Source organism: Ranitomeya imitator, chromosome 1, assembly GCF_032444005.1.
Source record: "Ranitomeya imitator isolate aRanImi1 chromosome 1, aRanImi1.pri, whole genome shotgun sequence".
Classification (NCBI taxonomy): Eukaryota; Metazoa; Chordata; class Amphibia; order Anura; family Dendrobatidae; genus Ranitomeya; species Ranitomeya imitator.
The window spans coordinates 706666967-706684621 of NC_091282.1; the positions used below are offsets into that span (position 1 = coordinate 706666967).

Genomic DNA, 17655 nt, shown 5'->3' on the forward strand with positions numbered 1-17655 from the left:
TATAAGGGTCAGAGGCTCTAAACTGGAAGCTTGAGCTATCACTAACACTGGTCAGCAGGCTGTGACGGACTGAAATAGCCCAGCTAGCTCCAGAACGAGGCCGAGGAGATTAACTCCTGCATGACCAGTCCCGAGAGAGGACAGCAGAAAATAAACTCCGGACTGGACTATGACACAGAGTTCATAGAAAAAGCCCAATGGGACTTTCAGGATCTGGAGAGTGTTTGTGTGGAAGAATGGGCCAAAATCACACCTGAGCAATGCATGCGTCTAGTTTCTCCATATAAGAGGCGTCGTGAAGCTGTCATTAACATCAAAGGCTTTCATACGAAGAATTAAATTGCATTTCAGTAAGTGTGTTCAATACTTTTTCCTTGTGTCATTTCTCATTATAACACATAACTTAAAAGGCTGAACCAAAAAAGAAAAAGACACTGCATAAATGTGTGCACACCTATGTATCACAAAATGAGTAACAACTTTATTATAAGACAAAAAAGCATACAAAATATAAAAACATTAAAAACATATCCCATAAGGATCAGAAAACGAACACACCATTCTCCTGTTGTAAAAATACACCAAAGAACCACAGCCCAAATAGATGGAAAATGCTCATATATTCATATGTATAAATGTATAGATAAACATGAATACAATCACATAAATACAGTGGGGCAAAAAAGTATTTAGTCAGTCAGCAATAGTGCAAGTTCCACCACTTAAAAAGATGAGAGGCGTCTGTAATTTACATCATAGGTAGACCTCAGCTATGGGAGACAAACTGAGAAAAAAAAAATCCAGAAAATCACATTGTCTGTTTTTTTAACATTTTATTTGCATATTATGGTGGAAAATAAGTATTTGGTCAGAAACAAAATTTCATCTCAATACTTTGTAATATATCCTTTGTTGGCAATGACAGAGGTCAAACGTTTTCTGTAAGTCTTCACAAGGTTGCCACACACTGTTGTTGGTATGTTGGCCCATTCCTCTATGCAGATCTCCTCTAGAGCAGTGATGTTTTTGGCTTTTCGCTTGGCAACACGGACTTTCAACTCCCTCCAAAGGTTTTCTATAGGGTTGAGATCTGGAGACTGGCTAGGCCACTCCAGGACCTTGAAATGCTTCTTACGAAGCCACTCCTTCGTTGCCCTGGCGGTGTGCTTTGGATCATTGTCATGTTGAAAGACCCAGCCACGTTTCATCTTCAATGCCCTTGCTGATGGAAGGAGGTTTGCACTCAAAATCTCACGATACATGGCCCCATTTATTCTTTCATGTACCCGGATCAGTCGTCCTGGCCCCTTTGCAGAGGAACAGCCCCAAAGCATGATGTTTCCACCACCATGCTTTACAGTAGGTATGGTGTTTGATGGATGCAACTCAGTATTCTTTTTCCTCCAAACACGACAAGTTGTGTTTCTACCAAACAGTTCCAGTTTGGTTTCATCAGACCATAGGACATTCTCCCAAAACTCTTCTGGATCATCCAAATGCTCTCTAGCAAACTTCAGACGGGCCCGGACATGTACTGGCTTAAGCAGTGGGACACGTCTGGCACTGCAGGATCTGAGTCCATGGTGGCGTAGTGTGTTACTTATGGTAGGCCTTGTTACATTGGTCCCAGCTCTCTGCAGTTCATTCACTAGGTCCCCCTGCATGGTTCTGGGATTTTTGCTCACCGTTCTTGTGATCATTCTGACCCCACGGGGTGGGATTTTGCATGGAGCCCCAGATCGAGGGAGATTATCAGTGGTCTTGTATGTCTTCCATTTTCTAATTATTGCTCCCACTGTTGATTTCTTCACTCCAAGCTGGTTGGCTATTGCAGATTCAGTCTTCCCAGCCTGGTGCAGGGCTACAATTTTGTTTCTGGTGTCCTTTGACAGCTCTTTGGTCTTCACCATAGTGGAGTTTGGAGTCAGACTGTTTGAGGGTGTGCACAGGTGTCTTTTTATACTGATAACAAGTTTAAATAGGTGCCATTACTACAGGTAATGAGTGGAGGAAAGAGGAGACTCTTAAAGAAGAAGTTACAGGTCTGTGAGAGCCAGAAATCTTGATTGTTTGTTTCTGACCAAATACTTATTTTCCACCATAATATGCAAAGAAAATGATAAAAAAAACAGACAGTGTGATTTTCTGGATTTTTTTTCTCAGTTTGTCTCCCATAGTTGAGGTCTACCTATGATGTAAATTACAGACGCCTCTCATCTTTTTAAGTGGTGGAACTTGCACTATTGCTGACTGACTAAATACTTTTTTGCCCCACTGTATATAAGGGCCGAACATTAATGACCTAGATAAATATAACCACACAGATCCCGATAACATATGGGCGTCCCCAAAGTTATCAAACCCTGAGCCAAACCCAACCATGTAAAATAATCACTATGTGCATGAAACCCAGTGACTAGAGCTAAATATCTATCACAAGGGAAACAAGGGGCCAAAAAAGTATAAAGGCTGAATCAGCAAGGGGGCACATCAAAGCAAGCCACTATGGATATGTGCACAAAACCCCAGCCACAAAATAAAAAGGCTGAGAACAAGGCTGGAAACTAGCACGGCCAGAAAATGCAATAAGAGCTATATAGCTGGCTCACAACAATAAAGAAAGAGCCACAAAGAAATAATTACACATCTGTGGCTGCCATGAAGAGGACCACAATGCTGGCGAATCTGTGGGCAGTAAAGGAGAAGGTGTGGGAGAATCCCACGCGTATCGCTGCGCTGGGCAGCTTCGTCAGGGAGAATGATTCTCCTGATGAATATGACCGCTATATATAGCAGTGTTAATGATCCCATACAATACCGGTGTGTAGCGATCCAGGTGTACAAACAGGAAGTAAAAAGAGGTAGAAGCGCAAGCGCAATAGACAGGGGAGGCCAGAGCGCAATGCGCATGATCCAATATGCGGTGAGATGAACGGCAGGATAAGAGGCCACTGCCTGAGTCTAGCACGCAGGCGCAGATGCCTACCAGGAAAGGAGGCAACTGCGCAGGCGTGAAGACAAACAGGCACAGAGAGTGCATTGTGCGGCCGCACAAAAAGAAAAGGAAAAGGCAAAGGCATATATGGAGCGCTAGCTACAGCAGAGCAAGAATATATGAGAGTGAGGGACCACACAGGAATGGAGATAAAGACAAATAGTGCCAAACGCCTATAAAAAAATATAAACATATATTACGTCTCTATGTCCCACTAATGCTGGTAAACTGTATATGATAATGTATAACAAATAATGTATAGTAATATGAATGTACCAACTATGGTGCCTGTAAATAATAAATAAACACAACAACAATAAAAATAATAATACCCATTGCACCCAAAAGAAAATATACAACCATACAAAAATATACACACAAAACAAAAAAAAACAAACAAAAAAAAAAAAAAATATATAAAAAAAAAATAAAATAAAAAATTATATAATAAATGAAAAAATGAAAAAATAAAAAATGAAGAATACATATGAAAACATATAACCAAATATATACACATGTAAATAAGAAGTTTAGAAGTCAAAAGTCCATGCATAATGATCCCAACTTATGGCAAGGCATAAGCCATCAAATTAAGTCCGTAGGGCCTGTAGTAGGGCAACACACAGGTACTGAGCCAAAGAAGAAATCCATAAGAGTGGTATTCCCATGCCTGATCAATGTCCAAATCCGAAGATTGTTCCATAATGATGACAGACCAAAAGAGGGGCGAATACCTTCAATACTAATAGATGTAAAAAAGTCAATAAGGGCTGTCCAAGGGATCCTAGATGATAACTTGAGAATGGCAGGACCTGCATATTAAGTGCCAGAAAAGCCATGGATAGCCTGATCGAATAACATAGATACCGAGATAGCCATGAACGACTGGACCGGACCGAGTTAACCCAAAAAGCCAGTATAGAGAAGTTCTTCATTCAGACCGAAGGGTGAAGTAGACTTCAAACGAAAAATCCAGCGGGCCTCATGTTGCAATAACCATCTGTGCCGGTCGCCACCTCTTTCATTGAGCAAAATCCTCTGCAGACCAAAAAATTGAGTGTTAAATGATTTGCTTCCATGCACTTTAAGGTAATGAGCTGCAATCGGGGTTAAAACCTTACCCTTCTTAAGGTCAGCATGAGCTAAATGAATTGTGGATAGGTGTTTTTGGGCTCGTTTTCTCAATTCCTGCGACGTCTGACCAATATATACCTTGTGACATGGACAGATGATGGCATAAATCACAAAACTGGTTTTACAATTAATAAATTGACAAAGTCTATGGTCTGTATTGTCTAAGGGATTGTGAAAGAGATCTTTAGTGGGCGGCATATAAGGACAAATGGTACAATCACCACAAGGGAAAGAGCCTCTAAGTCGAATACCCCGGTTTAGATTCATAACAGGTCGTGAAAAGTGACTTCTAGTGAGTATGTCACGTAAATTGGATGCTCTCTTGGCCGTCATCAAGGGTCTAGGGCTGACACAGGCAACAGTTTGGGAGTCTGAAGTCAGAATATCCCAATTTTTAGTCAAAATGTGCCTCACCTGATTCCAATTTGTACTGTACTCCGTGATGAATCTGACTGTAGAGTCTTGTAATCGGGGACGTGATACCAACAAAGAGGCCTGATCCGATGATTGAATAAGTAAATAGTTAAATAAATAGGGCAGCACACTGCAGCGCCAAAACATGCAAACTTGAAAACACGAAATTTAAACTGCATTACTGCACTAGAAATATGAAAAATGAGAGCTTTTAACGCATAAAAATGGCCAATTTTATGTGTACCTCGTAGCCACTTTACGGCATCTCTCTTATACGAGGTCCTACTCTAAACCTACCTCGCTGAGAATAAACGTCTCCATCTGAATGGGTACATGTGAAACCTCTCCTTGGACTCAAATTCTCTCTCACTGTGGAGGGGTATTGGACCTACTATAATTAAAACACCTGAAGCTAGGAGGCGGGGAGTGCACGATCAGAAGGCTAGAGAATACATTTAAAAAAACCTGATCTGCACATCCAAACATAGACTGAGTGTGAACAGGTGCTGAACCCAGAGTCGCCAACTCGTATATAGTTAAATAAATAGGGCAGCACACTGCAGCGCCAAAACATGCAAACTTGAAAACACGAAATTTAAACTGCATTACTGCACTAGAAATATGAAAAATGAGAGCTTTTAGCGCATAAAAATGGCCAATTTTATGTGTACCTCGTAGCCACTTTACGGCATCTCTCTTATACGAGGTCCTACTCTAAACCTACCTCGCTGAGAATAAACGTCTCCATCTGAATGGGTACATGTGAAACCTCTCCTTGGACTCAAATTCTCTCTCACTGTGGAGGGGTATTGGACCTACTATAATTAAAACACCTGAAGCTAGGAGGCAGGGAGTGCACGATCAGAAGGCTAGAGAATACATTTCAAAAAACCTGATCTGCACATCCAAACATAGACTGAGTGTGAACAGGTGCTGAACCCAGAGTCGCCAACTCGTATATAGTTAAATAAATAGGGCAGCACACTGCAGCGCCAAAATATGCAAAATTGAAAACACGAAATTTAAACTGCATTACTGCACTAGAAATATGAAAAATGAGAGCTTTTAGCGCATAAAAATGGCCAATTTTATGTGTACCTCGTAGCCACTTTACGGCATCTCTCTTATACGAGGTCCTACTCTAAACCTAGTTTATTTCTAGTGCAGTAATGCAGTTTAAATTTCGTGTTTTCAAGTTTGCATGTTTTGGCGCTGCAGTGTGCTGCCCTATTTATTTAACTATATACGAGTTGGCGACTCTGGGTTCAGCACCTGTTCACACTCAGTCTATGTTTGGATGTGCAGATCAGGTTTTTTGAAATGTATTCTCTAGCCTTCTGATCGTGCACTCCCTGCCTCCTAGCTTCAGGTGTTTTAATTATAGTAGGTCCAATACCCCTCCACAGTGAGAGAGAATTTGAGTCCAAGGAGAGGTTTCACATGTAACCATTCAGATGGAGACGTTTATTCTCAGCGAGGTAGGTTTAGAGTAGGACCTCGTATAAGAGAGATGCCGTAAAGTGGCTACGAGGTACACATAAAATTGGCCATTTTTATGCGCTAAAAGCTCTCATTTTTCATATTTCTAGTGCAGTAATGCAGTTTAAATTTCGTGTTTTCAAGTTTGCATGTTTTGGCGCTGCAGTGTGCTGCCCTATTTATTTAACTATATACGAGTTGGCGACTCTGGGTTCAGCACCTGTTCACACTCAGTCTATGTTTGGATGTGCAGATCAGGTTTTTTGAAATGATCCGATGATTGGGCTCGCTGAAAGGCTTTAGAGATAACCCTCCGAGGGTATCCACGCTGTTGGAACCTCAAACTAAGGTCTCTTGCTTGTTGCCTGAAACTTTCATCAGTAGTGCAATTCCGGCGAACACGAAGGAACTGTCCTGTTGGAATACCCATCCGGGTATGCTGGGGATGGAAGCTCTGATACTGAAGTAGACTGTTGGTAGCTGTAGGTTTACGAAACAAATCCGTCACCAGTCTATTTCCCTCCGTTGAGATCCGAAGATCAAGAAACACTGCTGAATCCGGGGAACAAGAATGAGTAAGGAAGATATTCAATGAATTATCATTAAGTTCCCTGAGAAATTGTAAGCAAGAAGTTTCAGTACCAACCCATATGAAAAAGACATCGTCTATGAAACGATACCAATGTTTGATATGATCACGAAACATCTGAGAACAAAAAACCAGCGTTTCCTCCCACCATCCAAGAAAAATATTGGCATAGGCCGGCGCACATCGTGCGCCCATGGCCACGCCCGAAACCTGTTTGTAATAAGTCCTGTCAAATAAAAAATAATTATGGTGCAGGACAAAATTCAACAAATCCACAATGAAAGAGTCATGAAGGCGATTTGTGCCATTGAGTCGATCTAAAAAGAAGGATAAGGCTTTAATACCATGGGCATGGCTTATATTGGAGTATAGTGATTCAACGTCACATGCTATAAGTAACTCCTGTCCTGTTAGAGTAATGTCACGACAAACACGGATAAAATCAGCCGTATCCTTGATAAAAGATGGTAAAGAAGAAGCTATGGGCTGAATGAAAAAATCAATATAAGTACATGCCCGTTCGCAAATGCTGCCAATACTTGACACAATGGGCCTGCCAGGTGGCTTACAGGCATCTTTGTGTACCTTTGGTAAAAGGTAAAAAGTGGGAATGATGGGATTCTCAACCCACATGAACTTTTTTTCATTGATGGAAATGGTGCCCATGGCTGCGGCCTGATTGATTAATTTTTGGAGTCTATGCGCAAAAATTTCTGTCGGATCCGAAGGTAATCTAACATAGAAGTTAGAATTATTGAGCTGCCTTTTAGCTTCTTCAAGATAAAGGTGGGTGGGCCAAAGCACCACATTCCCACCTTTATCCGCCTCCCTGATGATAAAGGAGTGATTATTTTTCAAGGAACCCAATGCCTTCCTTTCCTGTGGGGAAAGATTGTGGGTATTGCCAATAGATGTAGGTAATTTTAGGATGTCTCTTTTAGTAGACTCAAAAAAGAATTTAACCGCAGGGACTAAAGAAAAGGACGGAGCGGTAGAGCAATAACTTACAGACAATGTCAGGTCGGCGCTGTTATACTGATTAAAACGATACCTTGGATGATAAAATCCATCTTGTGGTTGTTGTTTAACCCCTTAAGCCCCAATTTTTACAATTCTGACCACTGTCCTTTTATGAGGTTATAACTCTGGAACGCTTCAACGGATCCTGGTGATTCTGACATTGTTTTCTCGTGACATATTGGGTTCATGATAGTGGTAACATTTCTTTGATATTACCTGCATTTATTTGTGAAAAAAACGGAAATTTGGCGAAAATTTTGCAATTTTCCAACTTTGAATTTTCATGGCCTTAAATCACAGAGATATGTCACACAAAATAAGTCTACTTTACATCAGCACAATTTTGGAGCCAACATTTTTTTTGTTAGGGAGTTATAAGGGTTAAAAGTTGACCAGCAATTTCTCATTTTTACAACACCATTTTTTTTTTAGGGACTACACCACATTTGAAGTCTTGTTGAGGGGTCTATATGATAGAAAATACCCAAGTGTGACACCATTCTAAAAACTGCACCCCTCAGGGTGCTCAAAACCACATTCAAGAGGTTTATTAACCCTTCAGGTGTTTCACAGGAATTTTTGGAATATTTAAAAAAAAAAAAAAAAGTGATATGCAAATTACCTCTTCTGAGAAAAAGAGGACTTAAACTCTGTAGCACCACCTGTTGGAAGTAGTGATCCTACAAGTCACAATCAACTATATATATATATATATATATATATATATATATATATATATATATATATATATATATATATATATATATATATATATATATATATATAATATTTATTATGTAAACTAGGGGGCAGGTCTGTGGGGGATCAGTGACCCGTCAGAAGCCATACAGATGAATACATAATCAGAGCACCACATGAAGACCCCCACAGGCCGCCCCGGGGCACGGGCATATCGTTAACTCAAAACTATAAATAAAATTTAAACAACAACCACAAGACGGATTTCATCAACCAAGGTATCATTGTAATCAGTATAACGGCGCCGACCTGACATTGTCTGTAGGTTACTGTGCACAATCCTGCTGACAGGTTCCCTTTAATTTATGGACATCCATGGTTTGATTTCTTTCCCTGAGTGGATTGGTTAGGTTGTTACTGACATCTGGTGAGAATTTCATGTTAATAGCATCTTTTGAAATATATTTACTTAGAAAATTGGTGACGTGTTTAATACTTGTGTCAACTGCTGTACATGTACAGTATATAAACATCACATACACACATACACATTACAAATGTCACGCCGTAAGCGGCGATAAAGGGGCAGGACGGCGTACTGGGACCCGCACCTGTCCCTAACACTATAATGGGGGCCCTGGCTTTCCCTCATCTCAGGGGTACCTATGATGGTTAGGAGACCTGAGCCGCCAGCGTATCCCTGTCTCCCCCCAAAGGAGGTGGACTGCACCAGTGTAATAATACAACAAATAACAGGGTATACAGACAAGGTAACTAAAAGTCTCAAACTCACCAAATGCTCACACAACCACAGAGGGTACACATAGAAGGGAAGAGAAGGAGACAACTAGGAAGGAAAACAGGTTTAACATGCAACCAAAACAGCAGACACCAATCTCTGTAAATAAACCTCCAACACCAACACTATGCTCCTTCAACCTCCAAGCCAGGCAGTAGATCTGATCACTGACAATAGCTGAAGTCAGGACTGGGTCTATATAGAGGATCAGATTACAAAATCCACTTCAGCTGAGAGACCCAGCTCTCAGCAACTCAGCAATAAGGTTAACTACTGCACTGCTGGCACAAAGCAGCCAGGTCAGAATACAGGTGAAGAGCTTCTGTTCACTGTGTGTGAATGAGGCCCAGAGCGCTGCGGTTCTCTGGAACCTCTCTGTTGCGGTAGCCCCGTGACAACAAACATGTGTGTAGCAACCAATGGAGGTGTGAGTCTTAGGCTATTTTTGCACATCAGTTTTTTGCCATAAGGCAAATTAAAAAAATGACACATCCATTCATCTATGCCTCCTGATGATCCGTTAGGTGAAACGCGTTGAGGCGCACTATGACATCTTCTGAACGATGAGTATCATTTCCTTGCTAACTGCTCCATAGTTTTATTATTATATTACACATTATCAGACTAAAGTGGTCAATCAAGTTAAGATTGTTTATACATATGGGATATCTCATGACATCTAAGGTATTTTATCTTTGATATGTGACCTCCAACTGTGTGCAATATCAAAGCATACTAGTGGATGGAGGCACATTAAGGACATTTCCCCAAATCATTTGGATATATACTTTTTTATTGCTTTTGTATATAGGCCTAGTCTGAATTCCAGCTAATGTGTTATCTTATCAGTATACCTGCCACATTGTGTCTTTATATATATCAACTTCTATGAAATAAGAGTTATATGTATTTTTCCCTGCCTATTGATATAGTCACTCATAGGGACTCCTAGGGTCAGCCGACGTGGAGTGGGGGCGCCGCCATTTCCGCTGTACAGTAGGGTGCCAACCCCCGCGGCTAGGCAGGTACAAAGATTATAGGGAGCAGTATAGCAAGGATTTTTTTTCACTATGAGCACTTTATTTTCTGCACTGTTTTGCACTTTGTGAGTCTGTGTCTCTCACCCTGTCAATTTTTTGGTAGCCCAATATCATTATGGGCTATATCGGCTGCTGAGTTATCTTTACCCTATCATTTCCTGTTGAGCAAATGGAGGCCCAATTGTGACATGTGTAGGGCATCAACAGGAGCAACAGGGTTAGCCGACGTTGAGTGGGGGCGCCAATCTCGATTGTGTGTAGGGTGCCAACCTCCGCTGACAGGTAGTGGTCATCTAGGGCCCTTTGCTTAGGGCTAGGTAGAGAGCACGGTTGTTTGTGTTATTATGTTTGTGGTTGTTTTATGGATTCATGTAATTAATAAAATAGGTATTGTTTATACATATTTTTAGAGTATAGGTTAACTGTGTTACACATCAGGCAAATAAAAAAAAAAAAACGGATCTGGCGCAAATTGTGAAAAACTGGTGAGCCAGATCTATTTTTTGCTGGATCTGTTTATTTTTGTTTTGATTACCCGTTCATAGAGTTTGAACTTCCTGTTCGAGAGAGAGACTCCAGAATGGAAGATGCAGCTACGGGGCATGCTCAGTATAAAAAAAAAGATGGAATCGGTAGCCGAAGTCACTCATTTCACCTCACGTTTCATCCGTTAATAGCCGGATCCGTCGCTGTGCATTTTCTCCGTCCGCTGGAAAAACTATTTTTGATGGATCCAGCAACAAACGGATGAAACGTTAGGCCATCGGTCGCTATTACAACTCTATGAGAATAAAACGGATCCAGTGGAAAAAAAATGGATCAGTTCTTTTTCAAAATTCGCCGGATTGTGCCTGACGGCAAAAGCCTGGTGTGTGAAAGTAGCCTTACCATCCAACAATAGACGACACACAAATAAGCTGTGAGGCTGTTCATACGCAGTGAAGTCTGATATGGCAGATTCTTCATGCTGTCAGGGAATAAAGTGTATTATGAACGTCCTTACGTAACCTTGTAACCTACTGAAAGTCAAGGAAGAGTTACTGATCTCACCTTTCTCCTCATAGCCGAGGCCCCTTGTCATGATTTCATGTAGGAAATATTCTTACTGTTCAGATTTCAACATCACACAAAAGAATTAAAAGGAAAAAAGTTATCAAGCAAATAAAAAAAAAAGAAAAAAAACCTTGACAATAGTCATTAGTTATAGTACCTGGAAATCTGTCGAAGGGGTCTTGATGGGCCTCAGCTGTACCTCTTAATTTGATACATTACATAAAAGACTTTGAACAGTGGGGGTCACGGTAAGAACCTTCTGAGGGGCATATACTAGACTAACAAATTAGGGTCTAGAAGTAGGATCTGAAAAGACACCGATAGAAGGAAAGTCATTTGGTTTTTTGACCTTGAGAAAAGGGCCGGATCGGTGCTGAAATGCGTTGGAGCTAATAAAAACATTATCTGAAACTACAAGGCTCCTCATTTCCGGCAGCGCAGCCCACCTAATGTGATCAATGAGTGGAACAGGCTGCCACGAGAGGTGGCGAGTTCTCCTCCAATGGAAGTCTTCAAACAGAGGCCGGACAGACATCTGTCGGAGATGGTTTAGTGAATCCTGCATTGAGTAGGGAGTTGGACATGATGACCCTGGAGGTCCCTTCCAACTCTAATCTATGATATCCATTCTGGTAAATAGGTCTATAGAAGGAAGTACATGAATATTTCCGCTCTTCACAGCCTGCTACGGAATAGAAAGACAACGTGCACTCACATACACTGGTACTGCGGTTGGTCACTCAGATCCAGTGACCAACTGCAGTTGCCTGTGAGCCTATATGTATGGGGTTACCTGGTGCTTCCCTGCAAAACAGACCAAGTGGTGCCCATAATTCGTAAACTATGCACTGAGTAAATAAGTGCCGCAATTGGGGGTTGAAGCCGGTACTGATCATCATAACGGTGTAATGGCACCTGCTGAGGTACCGAAGAGATGCGCTAACAAAAAATGGTCCACCACCGTAACAGAAAACATTTATCCCTCCTGATTTCTGCAGAAGATGATGACGTTGGAGAGGAAAGTTCTGGGTAAGTAAATGTTTTCGATTTTATTTTTACTACAGTGCGGTGAGTGAATATTTATGAGGACAGGCAGGCGAGCGGCTTCTTAATACATAGAGATGGCATCGTACCATACCATCAATGGAGTGGGGAATGAGTGGACTTATGGCGCCTCACTGTGGATGTAACTGGGGCTGCAGCTTATTAACTTCTGATCAATGAATGACGGACAATCATTTACCATATATTCCAAAAGATGTAAAATTAATATGGCATTCATATAGGTAGATAATACACCCAAATATGTTACTGATCTCAGGGGTGCTCATATTTCTCATAACAAAAAATTAAAAATCGTAAAAAAATATTTTGACATTTACACTGGCATGTAAAAGTTTGGGCATCCCTGGTCAAAATTCGCAAGTTGAACATGAAATGATCTCTAAAAGACCTAAAAAGGTACAGATGCCACATTTCCTTAGTATTTCAGGTAAAAAAAACAACAAAAATATATATAGTAATTTTTTACATTTTAAAAATTCCAAAAAGGAAAATGGGCTGATGCAAAAGTTTGGGCACCCTCGGAGATTTGTGTGCTCAGATAACTTGGACAAAGGTTTTAGACCTCAATTAGCCTGTTAGCGTTTTGGCTTGATGAGTGTCATCATTAGGAAAGGCCAGGTGACGCAAATTTCCCAGCTTCATAAAAACCCAGTCTCCTCTAACCTTGTGCCAAAAAACAACAGTCATGGATTCTTCTAAGCAGCTGCCTAGTACTTTCAAAATGGAAATGGTGGAAGCCAACAAAGCAGGAGAAGACTATAAGAAGATAGCAAAGCGTTTTCAAGTTGCCCTTTCCGCAGTTCAAAATGTAATTAAGAAATTTAAGTTAACAGGAACAGCTGAGGTCCAGATAAGGCTACTTTCACACTAGCGTTTTTTTAAATCCGTCACAATGCGTCGTTTTGCAGAAAAAACGCATCCTGCAAAAGTGCTTGCAGGATGCGTTTTTTCCCCATAGACTTCTATTGACGACGCATTTGCGACGGATTGCCACACTTCGCATCCGTCTTGCGACGGATGCGTCGTGCTTTGGCGGACCGTCGGGAGAAAAAACCCCTACATGTAACGTTTTTTTCTCCTGACGGACCGCTTTTTCCGACCGCGCATGCGCGGCCCGAACTCCGCCCCCACCTCCCCGCACCTTACAATGGGGCAGCGGATGCGCTGGAAAAATGCATCCGCTGCACCCATTGTGCAATGCAGCAAACGCTAGCGTCGGAATCTCTTCCCGACGCATTGCGACGGGGAGATTCCGACGCTAGTGTGAAAGAAGCCTTAGGTCTTTAAGACCAAGCAAATTTTCAGTGAGCTGCTCATAGGATTGCTAGAGAGGGAAATCAGAACCCCCGATTGATTGAAAAAAGACTTTCAGAAAGATTTAACAGACTCTGGAGTTCTGGTACATTGTTCTACTGTTCAGAGACACCTGCACAAATATGGCCTTCATTGAAGAGTCTTCAGTAGAAAACCTCTCCTGAGTCCTCATCATAAAGTTCAGTGTCAGAAATATGTAAAAGAACATTAAAACAAGCCTGATGCATTTTGGAAACAAGTAATTTGAACCAATGAGGTTAAAATAGAACTCTTTGGCCACAATGATGACAGGTATGTGCGGAGAATAAAGGACACAGAATTTCAGTAAAAGAACATCTCACCAGCCATTAAGCATGGGGGTGGATCAATCATATTTTGGGGTTGGCATGCAGCCAATGGAACAGGGAACATTTCACATGTAGAGGGAATAATGGATTCAATGAAATTTCAACAAAATTCTTGATTCTAACATACCATCATCAGTAAAAAATCTGAAGTTGAAAAAGGATGGCTTCTACAAATGGATACTGATCCTAAACATATGTCAAAATCCACAATAGACAACCTCAAAATGCACAAGCTGAAGGTTTGACAATGGCCTTCACAGTGCCCTGATCTGAACATCATTGAAAATCTGTGGCTAGACCTCAAAATAGCAGTGCATGCAAGACAACCCAGGAATCTCACAGAATTGGAAGAACTGCCCAAAGAAGAATTGAAAGACTCTTGGCTGGCTACAAAAAAATGTTTACAAGCTGTGAGACTTGCAAACGGGGGTGGTACTAGGTACTAACTATGCAGAATGCCCAAACTTTTGCATTGACCCATTTTCCTTTTTATTTTTGAAATGTAAAACATGAAAACATATTTTTTTGTCTAAAATACAAAAGTAAATTGTCATCTTTAAATTTAGGCCTTTTACAGATCATTTCATCTTCAACTTGCTTAGGCTACTTTCACACATCAAGTTTTTTCATTCTGGCACATTACGTCTTTTTTTTTTTTTTTTAGAAAAACCGGAACCGGCGAAAATAAGTACTGGAACCGGTTTTTCCTCATTGACTTGTATTAGTGTCGGATTGAACCGCATGGCCCAGCGTTCCTTCCATTTTTTTCCGGATCCAGTGAAAATTTCGATTCCGGCGTCTGGGAAAAACATCTACAGTAACGTTTTTTGTCTGCGGCGAAAAAGCCGGAAGGGCCGGATCCAGCTCTTCCGGCTTATCGCTACAATGCATGTCTATGGATGCCGCATTGCGCCGGATCCGGAAAAAGGCGGAACCGGTGGCCTGATCCGTTTTTTTAACCTATTGGCCTGCCCCCAGAACACATAAATAAAACAATGGCATTGAGGCCCTCACTTATTTGTAGCCATACTGCCAGCCAGAGAGCCAACACCCTGCCAGCAAAGAGCCTGCCTGCCAGCCAGAGAGCAGAGAGCCTAGCCTGCCAGCAGAGAGCCAACAAAGAGCCTGCCTGCCAGAGAGCCTAGCCTGCCAGCAGAGAGCCAACACCCTGCCAGCAAAGAGCCTGCCTGCCAGCCAGAGAGCAGAGAGCCTAGCCTGCCAGCAGAGAGCCAACACCCTGCCAGCAAAGAGCCTGCCTGCCAGCCAGAGAGCCTAGCCTTCCAGCAGAGAGCCAACACCCTACCAGCAAAGAGCTTGCCTGCCAGCCAGAGAGCAGAGAGCCTAGCCTGCCAGCAGAGAGCCATCACCCTGCCAGCAAAGAGCCTGCCTGCCAGAGAGCCTAGCCTGCCAGCAGAGAGCCAACACCCTGCCAGCAAAGAGCCTGCCTGCCAGCCAGAGAGCAGAGGGCCTAGCCTGCCAGCAGAGAGCCAACACCCTGCCAGCAAAGAGCCTGCCTGCCAGCCAGAGAGCCTAGCCTGCCAGCAGAGAGCCAACACCCTGCCAGCAAAGAGCCTGCCTGCCAGAGAATCTAGCCTGCCAGCAGAGAGCCAGCACCCTGCTAGCAAAGAGCCTGCCTGCCCGCCAGAGAGCAGAGAGCCTAGCCAGCCAGAGAGCTGAGTCAGCCAGCCACAGAGCTGAGCCTGCCAGCCATGTCTTCTTCTGGGAGCCCTCCCCAGCGTCGGCAGCACACTAAGGTAAATATATTTTTTTGTTTTTATTGAATTTTTTTTGCCTCCTCTCTCTCTCGGTGTATATATATTAATGTATTTATCAATCTTTCATTTTTGTAGGAAGTTGCTGCTGCTTTAGCAGAAGAGGTGCTTCCAGAAGAAGACCGAAGGGGTGGAGAGAGACCTGGAGTGGGATCGCAATTGGTATGTTTCTTGCATGCTTCGCGGAACCACAACCTCACACTACACTCAACACATAAAAGCAAAAGATTCATACAGAAAGAACACTGCACACAACACATACAAACAGATCATTACAGACATCACACAACAAAAACAAAATGATAATTATAGATATCACAATGCACACAACACATAAAAAGGCTACCTCCAAGCACAATTTTTATTTTATTTTTCTTCTGGTGTTCGGATTCTGGTGCTCGATCCAGTGGTCCTCTGAGTGGCTCCCAGGGTCGTCGGCGTGAGAGTGTGGGCGGCCGTCATCGTGTAAGCACCATTTTTTTGTTTGTTTGCTTTTCTCTTAATGTTTTTCATCTAATTTTATTTTTTTTGTCAGGCTTCACAGCCTGCTCCTGATTCGGATAGTGACGAGGTCGGGCTCAATATTGATCTCCTCATAGATCTGATCCAAGACAGGGAGCCGCTGTGGAAAAAGGGGGACCGCTGCCATGCTGATGTCATAGTGACCCATCGACTCTGGGAGCAAGTCTGCCAACAGCTTATAGAGAAGTGGGAGGACCTCCATGTTCAGGCCCAGAATCAAGAATGTAAGTATACACAGTTCAGTTATGTTGATGGATTCAAAGTATTGTATCCTAACCAATTTGTGTTTCTTTTTTTTTTACAGGTGAAAGGATTGTCAAGCAGTGGCGGTCGATCAGAGATTGCTTCAAGAAGGAGTTCAACAAAGAGATGCGGGCCCCGAGTAGTTCTGGAGGACGCAGCAGCTGATACAAATATGCCCAAGCCCTGTCGTTCCTCAGGTCAACGATGGTGAGCCGAAGGTAAATATTACCCACCACATTTAATAATCAATGTTTGAAATGTCTAACCCTCTTTTGCGGTTTCAGCCAGGGCCATTCAATATCAGTATATTAATTATATATTTTTTCTCTTTGTTCCACAGCACTGTCGGGAGCACTCGGGAGCCTGCAGCTGAGTTGAACCCTTATGGGGCGATCCCTCAGGAGTCCGCCACAGAGGGACACTTCGACAGTTCCGGCCCCTCTGCACCTTCCCAGCCTTCCCACATATCCGATCCCTCGGTACCATCCACCAGCGCTGGAGCATCCTGGCCGGCTCCATTGCATGAATCTGCTGGTGAGGATATATCTTTTCCTGTACCCCAACCCTCTGCTGCTGCCACCTCTAGTACACCTGTGGCTTCGGGGCGGCAGAGGGGTCAGGTACAGAGCTATGCGTCAGAGTTCTTGCACCTGAATGCATCCTTCCAGAACGGTCTCAAAGTTTTGTCCGAGCAAATGGCTGCAGGTTTCAATTTGATAAAGGCATTCTCGCATTACATACACTTCTGCTACGGATGTATTCAGAGGCAAGTCAGTCACCGAACCACACTTTTTTCCGGTCGGTACTCGAGCGCATGGATAAGCTATCTCCTGATCAGCAGATGCAAGTAACGGAATCATGCAAGTCTGCTCTAGCGCTCGTTATCTCCCAAGCCACCACACCTGCCCCCCCTCCTGCACCTGCCCCCTCTCCAGCCACTGTCCCTCACTACAGCCACTACCATCCTCCTGACCCGTCCCAGCATCCTGCCCCTGCCCCGTCCCAGCATCCTGACCATTACCAACATTGTGCCCGTGCCCTGTCCCACCATCCTGACCAGTACCAGCATCCTGCCCATGCCCCGTCCCACCATCCAGACCAGTACCAGCATCCCACCCGTGCCCCGTCACACCAAACTGACAAGTACGAACATGCCGCCCCATACCAGCT

The 17655-nt window shown here is 42.9% G+C and overlaps 1 protein-coding gene and 1 long non-coding RNA gene across 6 annotated transcripts in view; both read right to left on the reverse strand.

Moving 5' to 3' along the window:
- MIPOL1 (mirror-image polydactyly 1) overlaps positions 1-17655 on the reverse strand; it is a 516895-nt gene that overhangs the window by 442081 nt on the left and 57159 nt on the right. The gene's annotated exons all lie outside the window — the stretch shown is intronic.
- LOC138658050 (uncharacterized) lies at positions 3466-4628 on the reverse strand. The gene is made up of 3 exons (XR_011317312.1): positions 4544-4628; positions 4117-4207; positions 3466-4033 (listed from the first exon to the last, which is right to left on the reverse strand). It is a non-coding gene; the product is annotated as an uncharacterized lncRNA (long non-coding RNA).